This window comes from Notamacropus eugenii, chromosome 6 (assembly GCF_028372415.1).
Source record: "Notamacropus eugenii isolate mMacEug1 chromosome 6, mMacEug1.pri_v2, whole genome shotgun sequence".
Lineage (NCBI taxonomy): Eukaryota > Metazoa > Chordata > Mammalia > Diprotodontia > Macropodidae > Notamacropus > Notamacropus eugenii.
The window spans coordinates 256,603,927-256,621,017 of record NC_092877.1 but is presented as its reverse complement, the minus strand read 5'-3'; the positions used below and the strand labels follow the sequence as shown (position 1 = coordinate 256,621,017).

At 34.7% G+C, this 17,091-nt stretch overlaps 1 long non-coding RNA gene across 1 annotated transcript in view; it reads right to left on the bottom strand.

Annotated features, from left to right (window-relative positions):
- The window catches only part of LOC140512803 (uncharacterized), a 166,337-nt gene that overhangs the window by 16,731 nt on the left and 132,515 nt on the right, over positions 1-17,091 (bottom strand). Inside the window, exon 3 of the long non-coding RNA XR_011969922.1 lies at positions 14,371-14,488. This is a non-coding gene — a long non-coding RNA (uncharacterized lncRNA). The remainder of the gene's footprint in view (positions 1-14,370; positions 14,489-17,091) is intronic.

The following is a 17,091-nucleotide window of genomic DNA, read 5'->3' as shown; positions in this document are numbered from 1 at the left end:
ATGAAAAATGATCATATGCTAGGGCATAAAGAAATTATAAATTAATATGTAAAAGGAGACATTTAAAAATCTTGTTCATAAACAAAAGTATAACAGTTGCTTATACTGTTCTGTATAAGCAACAGAACAGTAATTAATAAAGTGAAAACAAGTCAAAGATACAGATTTAAAGGAAGGCTAAGTATCTTAAGTAATTAGGGGGTTAAGGACAATCACAGGAACAATAAATAGGCACATCAAAGAGAATAACAACAAAATAGCATTCCAAAACTGAAAATTTTAGAAGAAAGTGTGCAGCTAAACCAGTGTTCAGTGGAAAATATTCATCTCTGAAAATATGCATTAACAGCAAAAAAAAGATGGATGAATTGAGCATGCAAATTGGAAAGCTGGAAAATACATTATAATGTCAAATATGACATTTTTAAATCAAGGAACTATATAACAAAATTAATGACTTCATTTATCTGGATGGAACTTTAGAGGACAAAGTAGTCCAACTCCATCATTTTGTAGATGAGTTAAAATTGAAAATAAAAAGACTGCTGAACTGATATGCAGATAATTCTCAGCTGTGTTTATCCAGATCTACCCTCTTATTTGACCTTTTAGACTTGCATCCCTGGAAATTTTCAGCTGAATGTCCTGTAGGCATCTCGAACTCAAGCTATTCAAAACAGAACTCATTATCTCCTCCCAAATTCTCTAGTCTTCCTAACTTCTCTGTTCTATCAAGGGTGCCTGGTCACTCTGACTCTTAAACTAGGTTTCATTCTGAACTCCTCACTTGCACTCAATTCACATATTCTATCTATTGACAAGTTATGTGATTTCTACGTTCACAACATCTCTCAGATATGTCTCCTTCTGTATGCTTACATAGGCACTACCCTGGTTCAGGCTATCATCACCTCACACTCTATTGCTACAGTCTTCTAAATGGTCTCCCTGAATCAAATCTCTTCCTACTATAGTCCATCCTCCACTTAGGTGCCCTAATGATCTTCCTAAAGTGGTTGGGATGTATAACATTGTACTTCCCACCCCATCAATAAACTCCAGGGGCTCTCTGTTACCTTCAGTTTCAAATGTAAAATCCTTTGACTTTTAAAGTCCTTCAAAACCTGACCCTTTCCTACCATTTTAGTCTCCTCTTCCTTCCTTGTCCTTTACCATCCAATGACACTGGTCTTCTAGTTGTTTCTTGTACAAGACAGTCAGTCTCTCAACTCTGCATTTTCATTGATTGTCCCCTAAGTGTTGTTCCTCTACACCTTTAGCTACTGGTTTCCTTTAAGTCTCAACTAAAATCCCTTTTTCTGCAAAAAAAGACTTTTCTTGTACCTTTCATGCTAATTCTTCCCTTTTAAAAAAATCTCATTTCCACATAGCTGTGTGCATGCTATTTCCTTCATTAGTTTATGGATTTCTTGAAGACAGAGACAATTTTTACATTTCTTTACATTCCTAGCACTTGAAGCAGTACCTTGCACATAGCAGGAACTTAATAAAGGTTTGTTGACTGACCAATATTAACCCTTACCTGAAAATTCAGCATTATTATATTACATGAGAGTGGAATAAAGATGTACTTTGACTTCACCTTTGCACTTATTAGTAAAACTTCCAGTACTTTTCCATTATAAATATTGATATTAATTAAATTCCCTTGATCATATGAAATAAAAGTAATTCCATTGCTATCCTTTGAAAGGTTTAAAAAAACACAGATCATTATTAATATTTTTCTGCAGTTTCTGTATTATCTTGTGGGCTTTACTGTTTTAATTTTCATGTGACTAGGTATATCCATTGTTAGGCTAATGTTGAGTGATTTTTGTATCTCATCTAAAAACCAACTTTATCATAATAAATGTTTATCATGGATAAAATGTTGAAGAATTCTTTTTCCTAAAATTTCCATTAAAAATATTTCATCAACGTTATCTAGGGACTTTAGTCAATGATGATATTTCTTTACTTCCTTGCTTTCTGAATTTTTAAAAAAATCATATTTATCTCAAAAAGAATTTGTTGAGTTCCTTCTTTATTTTTGAGAATTATTTGTATAGCACATGTATTTGTTCTTTAAATTTCTATCTGGATCAGGATTTGGGTTCTCTTTGGCGGAGAGGTATAGTTTATTTGTGGCTTGCCTAATTCTTCTAAGTTGAAATGTTTAAATTCTCTATAATTTCATTACTTTGAGTAATTTGTACATTTGTGGATATGTATCCATTTGATTTAAGTTGTCCGTTTTATGGTGTATAATTGATTATATTCCCAAACTCAAATTGGCTTGTAACGTCATCAATTCTGCTATGCCCCCTGTGATACAAACTGTAATCCATCCATGACTGCCTATCCTTCATGAATCTTGTCCGTATTTTCCCATAAGTTGCTACAAGGTGTCCACCCACCAAACTAGATCCCTTTCTTACTTTGTCCTGACATCACAAAGGTACTGGCACTGAATCCATCTGTCGTTACTTGTCACAAAAGGCCATCCTCCTTTTTTTTATCATGTATTTTCTTTATAGCATTTTAAACTCATTCTGCATTGAAATTTCTTTTTGTTTTATGTTGCAACCTGTTCACTTCTACCAAGTACTTCTCCATTACTTTCCAAGGGGTATTCATTGACAGTTTTCAAAAACTATTGTATTTCACATCTTGAGGCATCAAACAGCACCAATAAAACATTGGTATCAAAAATGAAGCTTTGTTTGTTTGAGAGAAATTGGGAGAGAATAGAGGAAATTTGCAATTTCCAGAAGGTTAATTGAGCCTAATTTACTCCTCCTATTTGATTCTGGTCCTACTTGTATTGTTCGCACCAGACACACACACATGCATACATGTGGAGAATCATTATAGATTTCCTGTGAGTCTGTACTATATACTAGGCACTGTGTTAATCACAGGATACAAAGAAGTTAAGGAGAAGAACCAATGAAAAGGTACAGAGTTAAAAAAGGGAGTGACTTATGTAAAGAGCAGCAAAAAGACAAGTGTCATTTTCTTACCAACTGCATCCTTCCCACAAGCACGCAGCCTTACATTAGCATCATCTATAGTATTCTAAGTCATGCCTAAGAAGCAACATATAAACTTCCCCAAGCCTAATTCAAAATCAGGATTACGTAATGCTCTATGACTTGAGCTGTATGTACTTATCTGGTAAACTTTTGCCTATATCTCTTTGCTAGTGACATTTTATGATACAAATGTAATTCAAATACCTAAACCAGAAATGGATAAATCACAGAAAGAGGATTATAAGTCAATCATGAATATTGATTTGAAATGGCATATACATCCTAGTCAAAAGAGAATAGCAATACATACAAAAATGACAATGATGAAATTGGAATTATTCTAGGGACCAAAGGATGATTAAACATTAGAAAATAATTAACATAACTAATATTAAAGTCATAAACATAAAAAAATTCAATTTTATTTAATAAATATGGAAAAAGCCTTTGACAATTTAAATACTCATGCTGAAACTCTAAAAAATATGAGCAAAGGAAATGTGTTTTTAAGATGGTAAAATATGTATTTCTAAGGCAACATCTAGAATTATTTGCAAAAGTAAACACTAGAAGTTTGTCCAAAAAATACAGAAATAAAGACATGATTCTCCATTTCCTGTTGTTCTTTGATGTAGTTCTGGAAATACTAGAGATAGTAAAAAGGCAAGAGAATGAAATTAAAGTTATGAGCATGGACAAAAAAAGATACAAAACTTTATCTGCTGAAAATGTGATGGCATACTTAGGAAAAAATCAGAAAATAAGCAAAGAAAATGATTGAAACAATAGCTGCAGAAGCGTATTAAGATCCAACATAAACACATAAATTGTAACTGTATTTCTATAATGCAATTGCAAAGCTTGGGATGAAAAAGAGAAAAAGAAATGCATTCAAAATAACTCCAAAAGGAATAATATATCTGAGAGACAATTTATGAAGATACCCTCAAGGATGATGTAGATACAATTACAAATCAGTTCAGAGAAACTGGGAATGACAAATAATTGGGAGGATTTTGTTCATAATTGGACCATGCTCCTATAATAAAAATGATGATGCTCTATAAATGAAGTATAGAGTTGGTGCTATGCTAATCAGCCTACCAAAAGAAAACTTCAGAAAGCTAGACAGAATAATTATAAAATTCATTTGATGGAACAAAATTGCAAGAAAGCAGAAGGAAGTAATCTAAAAAAGTAGAAATAAAGGGAAAACAGGACTTTTAAATTAATTCTTCGAAAAAGAGCAATCATAAAAAATGGTACTGGTTAAAAAAGAAGAGAAAAGTAGATCAGTGTAACAATAAATAAAGAAGAATCAGAACTACTTGATTTAAATAACTCAATATTTGAGAAATCTGAGAACATAAATAACTGGTGGAACAGAATGACCAGGAAAACTGGAAAGAAATTTATTTAAAATTAGGTTCAGACCAACATCTTATAACATATATGACAGTAAATTCAAAGTGGATATATGCACTGAAAATTTTTAAAAGTTTTGTTGATATCATATTTTTGCATTACAAATATTTCTGTATTACCCCCACTTGGAAAAAGTAATCTTGTGGCAAAGTAAAACAATTGAACAAAACTAACAATATAGTGACCTTATCTAAAGTTTAGGCAACAGTCTACATTTATAGTACTCTTCCTCCTCCTCTCTATTTTAAAAACATGTGTATATATATATATGTATATATATATATACACATACATATACACACACATATATGTGTATATGTATGCATATACACATATATACATATGCTTATACACACATATATACATATATTTATACACACACACACAAGCACACATGTAGTGGACAGTCTTTATCACTGGTCCCCCGGACTTATAGATGGTCTTGATATTGATCGTAGCTTTTGAAATGGTTTGCCTTTACCGTGTTGTTGATGTATAAATTGTTTTCTCAGTTCTACTCACTTCATTCTTGGTAAGTTTATAAATGTCTTCAAAACAACTCATTTTTATAACATGAATGTTATAGTATAACTTTTCTCCTGGTTCTAATTTCATTCTTTACCAGTTTATAGATTATAAATGTTCTCAAAATTGTTCATTTTTATAATATTGATATTATTCTGTAATTATTCTTCTTTGGTCTGTATCAGTTTATACAAATCTTTCTGTGTCTCACTGAGATCATTTATTTCCTCATTCTTTGCATCAATATAATATTGCATTACATTTATATGCCACAATTTGTTCAACCCTTTCCCAATTATTGGGCATCTTGTTATTTTCTAGTTGTTTTGTTTTGTTTTTGTCACCATAAAAAGAATAGCTATAAAAGTCATTGTGTGCATAGTACCTTCTTATTTGATTTCTTTTGTGTATAGGCATGGCAACGGTATAACTGGGTCAAAGGGCATGAACTTGAGAGTAACTTTTTGTGTATAATAGCAAATTGTTTGCCAAAGTGAATGGGTTATAACCATTCACAGATTCACCAATGTAGCCCCTTTAACATGTATCATTTTCCTTTTTTTCATCTTTGCCTGTCTGATAAATGTGAAGTAGAATCTTAGAATTGCTTTAATTTGCACATCTCTAATTGGTAGTGATTTGAGGCATTCTTTTTCATGTGAATAGAGATAGTTTGTGCTTCTTTCCTTGAGAACTACCTGCTCATATACTTAGGCCATTTATCAACTGCGGAATGACGCATTCTTATAAATTTAAACCAGTTTCTTATATATCTTGGAAATAAGCCCTTTATCAGAGAAACTTGTTTCAAAGATGTTCCCCCAATTATTTTCCTTTAATTTTAGCTTTATTGGATTTGTTTGTGCAAAAACTTCAAAAAAATTTTGTAATCAAAACTAACCATTTTATCTTCTGCGATTATCTTTGCCCCTTATACCTTGCTGAATATTAAAGGACATACTATAAAATATCTGGGAGATAACTGGATCAGATATATTTCACAACTATGGTTAGTGGAGTTCTTAGCTAACACAAGGGATAGAGTCTATTATAAAATACAAAAGAGATAAAGTTGACTGCATGAACATGAGAAATTTTTGCATGAACAAAATCAATGCAAGAGAGGAAGTGCTTTATTGAAAAATAATTTGCTGTCTCAAATATCTCTAAAAAGGATCTCTTATTTAAGAGATATAGGAACTATCAGAAATATATGACTAAGAACTATTCAGTCAGTTAGTGTCTATTAAGCACTGATCTTTTGCCTGGTGCTGTCATAGTTTTCCCTAATATATAAGGTCAAAGAATATGAAAAGACAATTCTTTAAAAGAAGGAATATATACAATGATATTAATAATAATGTTAACAGTATTGTTAATCATTATCAATATAATAAAAATGTTAACAACAGTATTAAAGATGGACTCATCACTAATAAGATAAACAAATCAAAAGCCTGAAGCTTCACTTCCTGTCCATAAAGTTGTGAAGAATGACAAAAGGTCATTAGTTACTATTGAGGGGTTGTGGAACAACAAACACACTAATATAGATATGTGTAGATTGATTTGTGAATTGGTCCTCCAACCATTCTGAAAATATGGTATTATACTAAGAAAATTACTAAGATATCCATAATCTCTGACTCAGAGATAACACTGTTATCCAAGTTGGTCAAAGGTAGAAAGGTTTCATATATATCAAAATTTTCACAGTAGTTAGCAAGATGGGAAAGTACAATAAAGTTATCTCAGATTCAGCTTTGTATCATGACTTTGCTCCACAGTTCCCTTGGCCACAGTAGTAAGTAGCATCCTGGAACTAACATCCATCATCATCTTTCATTCAGAACGCAGCCCCAAACATATTTGTGCTTGAAATTGCTGCAGGCTCCATACGAATAATAGCAGCAATCCTATCCCCTATAGTTCTGTCCTTGAGCTCTGCCCAACCTAGCCTGTCCATACAGTCCTCTACAAACTTCTGCTTCTTCTGAAACTTGAATGAGGAAATATTCTATAGTTCTGTCCCCAGACAATTTTGCCATTCCACAAGTTCTCAAATAAGCAGCTGCAACTTCCCATGATTTCCTCACCCCAAATTCTGGACCACCTTCACCAATCTTTCCAGAGGGCCAGAGGAAGGACGAGCTGGCTCTGTTTTAAGGACTGGTAATACTGGCACAGACTAATTCATGTGCATTCCAGTTGAATCACTCACCAAGCTCCAGGTCCATTTGCACACAGCCCCATTGTGGGTGCTTTTTTTGTCCAGTGCAGAGATTGCTGGGGGCTCACAACTATTCCAACCAAATATAGCATTTGTAAGGACTTGTCATCAGTGATCCCAGATGCTATATTTGTCCCTCAAAGACTTGTTATGTATCTCCTTAACCAGTAACATAGGCAGGCTATGCCTGTCTTCATCTGAACTTCAGTACTTATTGCCTCTGTGACCCCACAGTCACAACCCCAAGACTCAGTCATTCAGTCTGAACACAAAAGTTGCTACAGAGGTCAGCAACAAGAGTCCTTTCATACACGCACACACACACACACACACACACACACACGTGTGTGTGTGTGTGTGTGTATTTATCCTCAAAATACCCAGAGTTCTACACCTAATCATCTTCCATAAGCATACTGACATAACAAATAAAATTCTTGCAACTTCCCCCAAAATATTTTAGTTAATCAATTACATTTTTGAAACCAATTCAATCACTGAAAGAAAAGCTCTTAAACTTTAAAGTTACTCTATCACAAATAACTAAGAGCTACCTTCCACCAACGACTAGCTTCATGAGAAAAACTTCATAGTCTCTAATAGTCCATGGGATAATTCTGAACTAGAGATAACTCTGAACTTTCTCTGTCTTGGCACACAGGGCCACCAGCAGTATGCTACAGTGGAATGACTGTTAAATTTTAAGTCTGTGGATGTGAGTTCAAATCCTCTATCTACTACTTTACTTTGTGTATGTGCTCATGTGCATGTGTGTGTGTATGTGTGTGTGTTTTTTCCTTGAGAAAGTCACTTTAATTAGATGAGTTTCAATTTCTTCATTTGTAAAATGAAGGAGTTGCACCAGATGACTGACTTCTCAGGTCTCTTCTAGAACTAAATTCATAATTTTTTCTATTGATTAGTTCCTTCTACATCCATATTGATCTTTTTAGAGAGTCTCCCATATTCCTTTTCCTTGGAAACATTTCTATTTGTGTCTTTGAAATTTCATTCTTCTCATCTATATTAGGCTAATTTCCCACATAGAGTTTTAAATCATGGAATAATTTTTATTCTTTCAGCCCCTTTAAAACTATTCTCTCATAATCTAGGGTAAGTATCAAGTTGGTCCCAGATTTCCTCTCAACTATCATAAATTCTAAGGTAAAGTAATCTCCTCAAAGTTCCTGTGTTCCACTTAAGAAGAAATTCCTTCTTGTTGGTCAGAATCAACCTTTTTTAAAAAATTTATTTTTGGTTCTCAACATTCTCTTCCATAAGATTTTGAGTTCTAAATTTTCTCCTCCTTCCTCCTCTTCCCCTTCTCCAAGATGGCATGCAATCTGATATAGGCTCTTCATATACATTTAAACAGATTTTCATATTAGTCATGTTATAAAGAAGAATTAGAACTAGTGGAAGGAACCACAAGAAAGAAAAAACAGCAACAAAAAAGAGAGCAAGTAGTACGTTTCAATCTGCATTCAGATTCCGAAGTTCTTTTTCTGAAAATGGATAACATTTTCCATCATGAGTCTTTTGGAGTTGTTTTAGACCCTTGCATTGATGAGAAGAGCTAAGTCTATTAAAGTCAATCTCTGCACAGTGTTTCTGTTACTGTGTACAATACTCTCCTGACTCTGCTTACTTCACTCAGCATCAGTTCATGTAAGTCTTTCCAGGTTTTTCTGAAGTCTTCCTGTTCATCATTTCTTGTGGAACAATACTATTAAGTTGCATTCATATATCACAACTTCTTCAGCCATTCCCCTATTGGTGGGCATCCCCTCAATTTCCAAGAGAATCAACTTTTAATAGGAGTTCTCTGATTCCTCCATATTTTAAAGAATGAAATTTTCATTAAAGCAAAGCAGCAATTTACTAGCCTCTCTGCTTTTATTAGGGAGAGCTCCAGCAAATGTCTAGATATTTGAGGCCTCCTATCCCATTATCATCTGTCTATGCCAAGTTTGTGTTGTGTTTTCCAAACTTCGTTTTATTTTCGCATTTCTGTCCATGTGGTTCAAGCCTTTATCACCTCTTACCTGGACTATTGCAATATCCTTCTAATTGGTCTCCCTGCCTCAGATTTCTCCCTATTTCATTCCATCTTCTGTATAAATGCCGAAATTCCTCTCCTAAAATACAGGTCTGACCATAGCAACTCTCCTATTACTTCTAGAATCAAATACAAACTCTCCTATTTTCATTTAAAATTCTTTACAACTTGGCCCTTCTTAATTTTTGTCTTTTAACACATTATCCTATTCACATACTCTGTGGTTCAGCCATATTGGCTTTCTTGTTGTGCCCAAATAATATTCCATTTCCCATGCCCCATGCCTTTGCACAGATTGTCCCCCATGCCTGGAATGCTCTCCCTCCTTACTCTTAGAATCTTTGGTTTCCTTTAAGACTTAGCTGAAGCATTCATTGCCTCTTCCTGGGAGCCTTTTCCCAGTATCCACATTTACTAGTGCCTTCTTTATACTCTGTATTTGTCTTGTAGATACTGGTTAATATAGGTTGCTTTTCCCAGTAGAATATAAGCTCTGTGAGAGCAAAGGCTGATTTTCATTTTTCTTTGTATCCCCAGCATGTAGTACAGTGCCTGGGATATAGTAAGAGCTTAATAAATACTTATTTATTGATAGGTTGGTCTTCAATATTCTGCTACAATAATAACATTTCTGTCAACTCAAATGTTCTCCATCATGCTTCTGCTCATCCTCAATTTCATTATTTAAGTATATCTTCTTCATACACAATGTTACTCCTAAGGAATACCCATTCAGAGCCATATTCCAGTAACAAATACATCCCAACAAATCTCAGTAACATATATAGGGCTGAATTTGTACACGGGTCTTAACACTTCTATACCTTAATAGACTGTCTACATAAGTTGCTATGGCTTAAAAGAAATCATTTAGCAATCAGTGACTAGTGATGAACTTCTTTGAGCTTACTTAGGCTCAGGGGGCTACATGAGACCTAGTCTTTGAACAACAGATTCAGTTAGGACTCTATTCAACCTCTCCCTCTCAGGATCTGCAAGAGCTTTTACTGCAGTCTTAACCTCTGAGAACACAAGGTCTCATCTGTGCCACATGAGGAAATGGAAAGGGTCTTTGGAGAAAGGTATCCTCACTTAGATTAGGAAAAAAAGATAGACTTTCAGGGTGAAAAGGTCTTGGCTAATATCATGTGAGATGTGTTTTCCAGATTTCCGATCATGATAATCTTGGTCTAAAGCAGCTATCAAAATATCCAGGAAAAAAAGATATATTTTATAATCAGCAAAAAAAAGAGAAAGGTTTTCAAGTTAGGTATCTAATTTGTATAATCATCTGTTTTAAACTGAATGGATTCTTTAACTTCAAAACCAAACAATAGCAACTTTATTGCAACATGAGTAAGTGAGGAGAGGAAGGAAATGTATCAGCCTTGTTAGCCAAGCACCAATGTGCAAACATCTTTAGGGGGCAGGATCTGAATCATACCCATTTCTATTTAAAGATGCTGCTGTCTAACCACCACAATTCATATATGGCATCCAAAAACATGTGAACACTTGTTTGTCTGAAAATAGAATGGTTACATTTGTCTGTTAGTCTCCTTGTCTCCTCACCAGAGGTTCCAGGAATTCAGTCAGACATTAGCTGTGGCAAGTGAGACACAGAAGGATAGTTTCATTCCTCCCCTTCCTGCCTCCAAATGTTGTGACTCTAGGGCTTATGGGAAATTTTAATTACTGGGGATAAATGAAGGATTAGTTCTTATAAGCTATAAGCAGGGGTCAGGCAGGAGCCTTCCCACAGAACAAAGATAAAAACAAAACATGAAAACAGAAAAACCCACAATTTACTGTGGTGACATGGAAAAATCCTACATCTGAAGTTAAAGGGACTAGGTCCTAGTCTAGTATATGTTATTTACTAGCTCTGTGCTACTGGGCTGAGAGGTATTGTTATGTAGAGGACAGAAGACTGGCCTAGAAGCCAGGAAGACCTGAGTTTGAGTCCTGCCTTTGACACTTACTGTGTGACCCTGGGCAACTCTCTTAACCTCTCAGATTTCCAGATAACTTTCTAAGGCTGTAAATTGTAGTCAGTGTGCCCACCTGCATTAGGAGGAGTTTCCTTATATGCTAGATGCTAGTACCAAGGAAATCACAGGCTAGTTTTCTATCCTACACTCCCATCCCCATGACAATGGGCAGCTGTGTGGAACAGTGGATAGAGTTTTTGGTCTGTAGTCAGGAAGACTCATCTTCATAATTTCAAATCTTCCCTCAGATACTTACTAGCCTGGGCAAGTCACTTACCTCTGTTTGCCTCAGTTTCCTCATCTGCAAAATGAACTGGAAGAGGTAAGACCACTCCAGCAACTTTGCCAAGAAAACCCAGATGACAAAAAGTCAGGTGTGACTGAAAAAAACAGCTGAACAACCACAAAAACTACAATGGACAAGACTGAACTTCACTTTCCTCATCTCTAAAATGAGAATAATAATTCTTCTCCCACATCCCAGTAAGGATTGTTAAGGATTAAATGAGATGAGACATATAGTATCATACCTGTATTCTTTTTATTGGGGCTGAATTATGTGGAGTGGATTTGAGAAGCTAGTCTTAACAACTATTCTATCACAGTATATGTTTATCATTCATCCCCATACTGTTATTCTGGGGTAAAATTAAAACCTACCTTACTACCATGGCTTGTGTAGCCAATGTGTCAACTATTTTTTAAATGGGATTTGGGGTGATTTTAACGACCAATTTCCATATAAATAACCCTCCCACCATACAATCAACTCAATTAGTTGTTTATAGAGTTAAAAAAAACCTGGATTGACTGCTTTTTTTCAGTTATAGATTTGCCATTTATCTTAAATCAATCAGTGTATAAATGCATTTGAAATTTCCTAAGATATATGCTTAATTTTTTGAGAAAGCATAGATTCACAGGATTAGAGCTGAAAGGGATCTTGAAAAGGATTTATACATATCAAAATAAATGAAAATGAAAAATAGCCTCTGTCTTCACCAACAATAGAAATTGAAGTGTTACTTTAAGAAACTCCCTAAGTGCAGATTACTCAGTACCAATGCAGATCTGGGCCTCAAAATAATTTACTGTTTTCTCATTTAAAATAACAATAAATAACCTTTGCACAACACTTTAAAAATCTCAAAATGCCTTATATGCACTTGTTATTTGAATTTCACCACCCTGAGATAAGTACCACAGGCGCTGGAAGTGAATAGCTATCATTTACATGGTGCTTTAAGATTTGCAAAATGCTTTAATTTCGTTCATTTTAATCAAAGCTTTAATTGTTTACAATTCATTTTTTCATTCAGTGAACATTTATTAAACATCTAATAAATAACAGATACTGTGCTAGGCATGGGGGATACAGAAAGAGACAGAAGCCAGTGCCTGCTTCAAGCAGCTCACGATCCAATTGAGGAGACAAGCCAATGAATATATTCAGGTAGACTATATATGGGATAAATAGGAAATAAGAGAGGGAAGGTACTAGGATTAGGAGGTATTCAGAAAGGCTTCCTGTCAAAAATGGGATTTTATTGGAGATTTTTAAAAAGCCAGATAGGCCAGTAGGCAAAGATGAGGAAGGAGAGCATCTCTGACATGGAGGACAGTCAGAGAAAATGCCCAAACCCAGGAGATGGATGTCTCATTCATGAGACAGTCAGAAGACCAGGGTCACTAAAGAGTTTGCAGTGGGGAGTAAAGTGTAAGAAACGTGGAAAGGAAGGAGGGACCAGGTAATGAAGGGATTTTATACTCAAACGTGGAGGCAATATAGAGCTACACAAAGAGTTTTAAAACACCTTGACTCGTTCCAGATAACTAAACAAGTGACTATACTTTTGCATTGGGACACAAGTCTCCACTGTGGAGAGTTCTCATACCCATGCTTGAAACCACCAGTCCAAACTCTGCTCTTATCAATCCTTCCCTGGCCACTCCTCCTTCTGCCCCAAGGATAATTCCAGTAAAGAGTAAGTTTCTTGAGGGACTTTTCTTTTTTGTGTATTTATCTCTAGTTCCTAGAACACTATTTAACACATATTATGTGTTTTAAAAGGTACTTCTTGATGTTATGGGATACTACTGTGCTACAAGAAATGACAAGCCCAATGATTTTAGAAAAATATGGAAGGGCTTGCACAAAATAATGAAGGGCAAAATGTACAGAACCAAAAGAATATTGGATACAGTAACAACAATACTCTTTTAAGGACAACTTTGAATGAATAAATTATTTTGAATATTATAAATACCCAAATTCACTATGAAGGACATATAAAGAAAAATGCTATCTGCATCCAGAGAAAGAACTGATAAATAGAAGTATGTATATAATAATTTTACATATATGTGTACACACATACATATATATATGTATACACACATTTGGGTCTATGGTAGCCATCTTGGGGGGAAGAAGAAGAAAAAATGAAGTGTATAGGATAATTTTGTTGTATATTTGAAAAGAATAGTAAGTTGAGCATAGTAAATTTGCAGTTTCTTGAGCAATCATCTTTTTTATACTGCGTTATGGAAATGCTTGCTTTATTCCATAAATTAAAATAAAAATTTTTAAAAATATTTATTGAATTATAGAAGGAAGCAGAAAAAGAAAGGGAAATGGAAAAAAAAAATAATTAGCTGGGGTTTTGCCTTTTATCTCTGAGGTGACTTGACTGCAAAAAGAAGTAGTCAATCTCTCATGGCTGAGCATGAATATTCAATTTCTGGCAATGTGTGAAGTAGGGTTACCATTGTTCAGTATATACTGCTTTTAGGTTCAGCTCCCCTTCAAAATTCAAACTGAGAAGCCCCTGTTAGAGCCCACCCTTGTAAGAAATGTAGAAGGAAAATAAAAATGTTTCACTTCAAACTTGCTTAGTGACCTCAGCCACCAGTTTTGGCTGTCAGCTGTGGAAGTGAATATAAGAAAAAGGCTGAGGGGGTCTTTTAATGTGCCTTGTAGGGGACATATCTCATTGACCCATATTACAGTCCCCAAAGCACCAGAAACAGTGTCAGTAATCAGTGCTAATGAATATACATACCTACCTGATTCATATACTATGCTCTCCTTGGTACTCTTACCTTTTTTTTACATTCATTAACATTCCCATCAGGAAATAAAAAGCTGAACCTTATCCCAAACAAAGCTAAACAAAGCCAACCACAAATGCCCAGGCACCAGTGCTATGAGGACAATTTCCTGAAAAAAAATACATGAAAAAGTGAAATCAACGTTTACTTACTTCTTGCCATTTAATTTTAGCTAAGTGATAACACATGTGTTTCTAGATATTAATAATACATATGATAAATTATATACTTATATATACATTCATGAGCCTATACACATAAAAGAGAACTATGTGTGCATATACACATATGTAGTTATTGATATGTACACATATGGTTTTATGTATATATTGTATACACATATGTATGTATTCTCATATACATATATGTGTAAATGTGTGTGCATATATATATGCACACACATGTGTATGTATGAGATAATTTTGTTCAGAACTTGAAACTAAAGTTTTGTGGCACAAAAGAAATCCTAAACATTGACTTTCAATTATACAATATTCTCTCTATGTTGTGGAGCAAAAAAAAAATTGTGTTTATAAAAGATATTTAGTGTCCCTCATACTTTACACATATTCAGTATAAATGGAAACTCCTATCTTGCACATCTTTCCCTTTGACTAAGGTATTTGGATTTCTAAATCTCATAAAAATGCAATTTTGACATGAGGGATTTTATGGAGCATGTATGTGGTTAAAATCGGTATTATATTTCTATAAATAAAATGGGCTTGTAATACCAACCTGAATTAGACATTATATGCAAACATCTTTTGCTAGATCATTCTCTAAAAATACAAATTCAAGGGGATGTCAATTTTAGCAAATGTAATTACTCTTTAAGGGAAAGCTATTCTGAGATAACTTTTTCATCTGATATCCGCTATCAGATTTAATTTTGTTTTTATTGAATACATATGTAGCAGCTGGAATTGTTCTTGGTTTCAATAGAGTGAGTAGGTGAAGAGTGAATAGCCATAGAATACTGTCTGCCTTGTTGTATTGCCTATGGAATGTCAGATGGTGATGCTAGAGAACCCATTGTTTCAGTGAGTCTTTGGTTCCTCATAAGCAAAATGCTGGGCTAGTAGGAAAGGAACTCTGTCATTGACTTAAAGAATGATAGAGCTGAAAAGGTGAGGGACATTTTAGAGGCAGACTAAGTAGATGTCTGCCTACGCAGTCTGATTTAAGGGATTCTTTAAAGGGTATCTCCTCTACTACTCAGGCAAATATATCTCCTAATAGTTTGAAATTCTACCACTAATAATAATTTTTATTATTATAATAATCTTATTAGAGATTTGATCCCATGCGTTAAGATTCTTCCTGGAAGGAGTCCTATTTTAACACTTGACTAACCCCCTGAATAACAAACATCAAGTTTTTATCACTCATTAGCACCTTAGTTGGATTGTTTTCTCAGACTGCTTTTTCCAAAGTAAGGGAGGTGAGAGAAAATGAGATATAGAACAGGTAAATTTTGATTGGGAAGAAAGCAAAAGAAAAAGTTTTGAAGCTTGGAGGTACAGGACCTGGCCCAAAGGGGACAATATAGTGGGAACCCTGACCAGTAGGAGGTCGCTGCACCTTGTAAGTTTTAATTACAATCTTAAATTCTAAACTGGAAAGGACACCAAAAAGTTTGGGCTGAGGGAAATACTGATAATAGAAATAGAAAGGCACTTCCCTAAGGTCAAGGCTAATTTAGTGATCAGAGATTATACCTCCCACCCTTTCCTCCCAGGTCAGAATACAAATGAACTATTTAAAACAACTTTATGTCTACCTCAAGAATGAAACTGATCCTCAATCTGGTGTAATGTAAAGTAAACTTGAGGCCAAGAAGACCTGGATTGAGATTCTGGATTCATATTTATCTGGTGTCTGACCTTGGGTAAATTACTTAACCATTTGATTTTCAATTTTCTCCCCTACAACCTAAAAATAGTATCTGTAGTACTTATCTCAATGAGTTGAAATAGGCTTCAACTGAGAAGATCTACATAAAGCATTCTATGAAATTTAAAGCACAATTGTCAGATATTTATGTTGTCAGATACATAATAGCAAGCTGTCCACCTTAAGCACGTAATGACAGTAGTTACTAGAGTAAGACAGAATACTGAAGGAAAAGGAAAAGATCTTGAGACTTAAAATGGTCAGAATCCAACATTTCTTTCCCCCGTCCCCTTTTCAGGGCTATTATTTGGATCTCTGGAAAGGAAGCTGTTCTTGAATACCCAGAAAAATCCACTCACCAGTTCATGGGATTTGTTGCAGTTAAATTAACTTCATGTAGTTAGTGCTAACTGGTTTGAGCCTGGAGAGACGAAAGACTACTGGATTTAAGAGACAACTATCTAGGTCTAATCTGAGGTCTTCCACTTACTATGTGTATGATGGTGTAGAGAAGATTGCTATTTAGGTAGAAGTTGGAGTACTACTTTCTGAGGTCTCTACCAAGTCAAACATTGTATAAGATGACACTGGAGAGCTTCAAAACTTCAGACGTACTAGAGTTTTTAAGCTGTGAGTTATGCAATGGAAATTGGTAGTCTGTGATTCATTGCAAGTAAAGAATTACATTTGAAAAGCAGCATACAGAATGTCATCAGAAAACTCAAGGACCAGACATAAATATGGATCCATCACACTTCAAGAGTGAGAGGCAGTGAGGGAATACCTTGTGTGTTCCACTGGTGCCTACACAATATC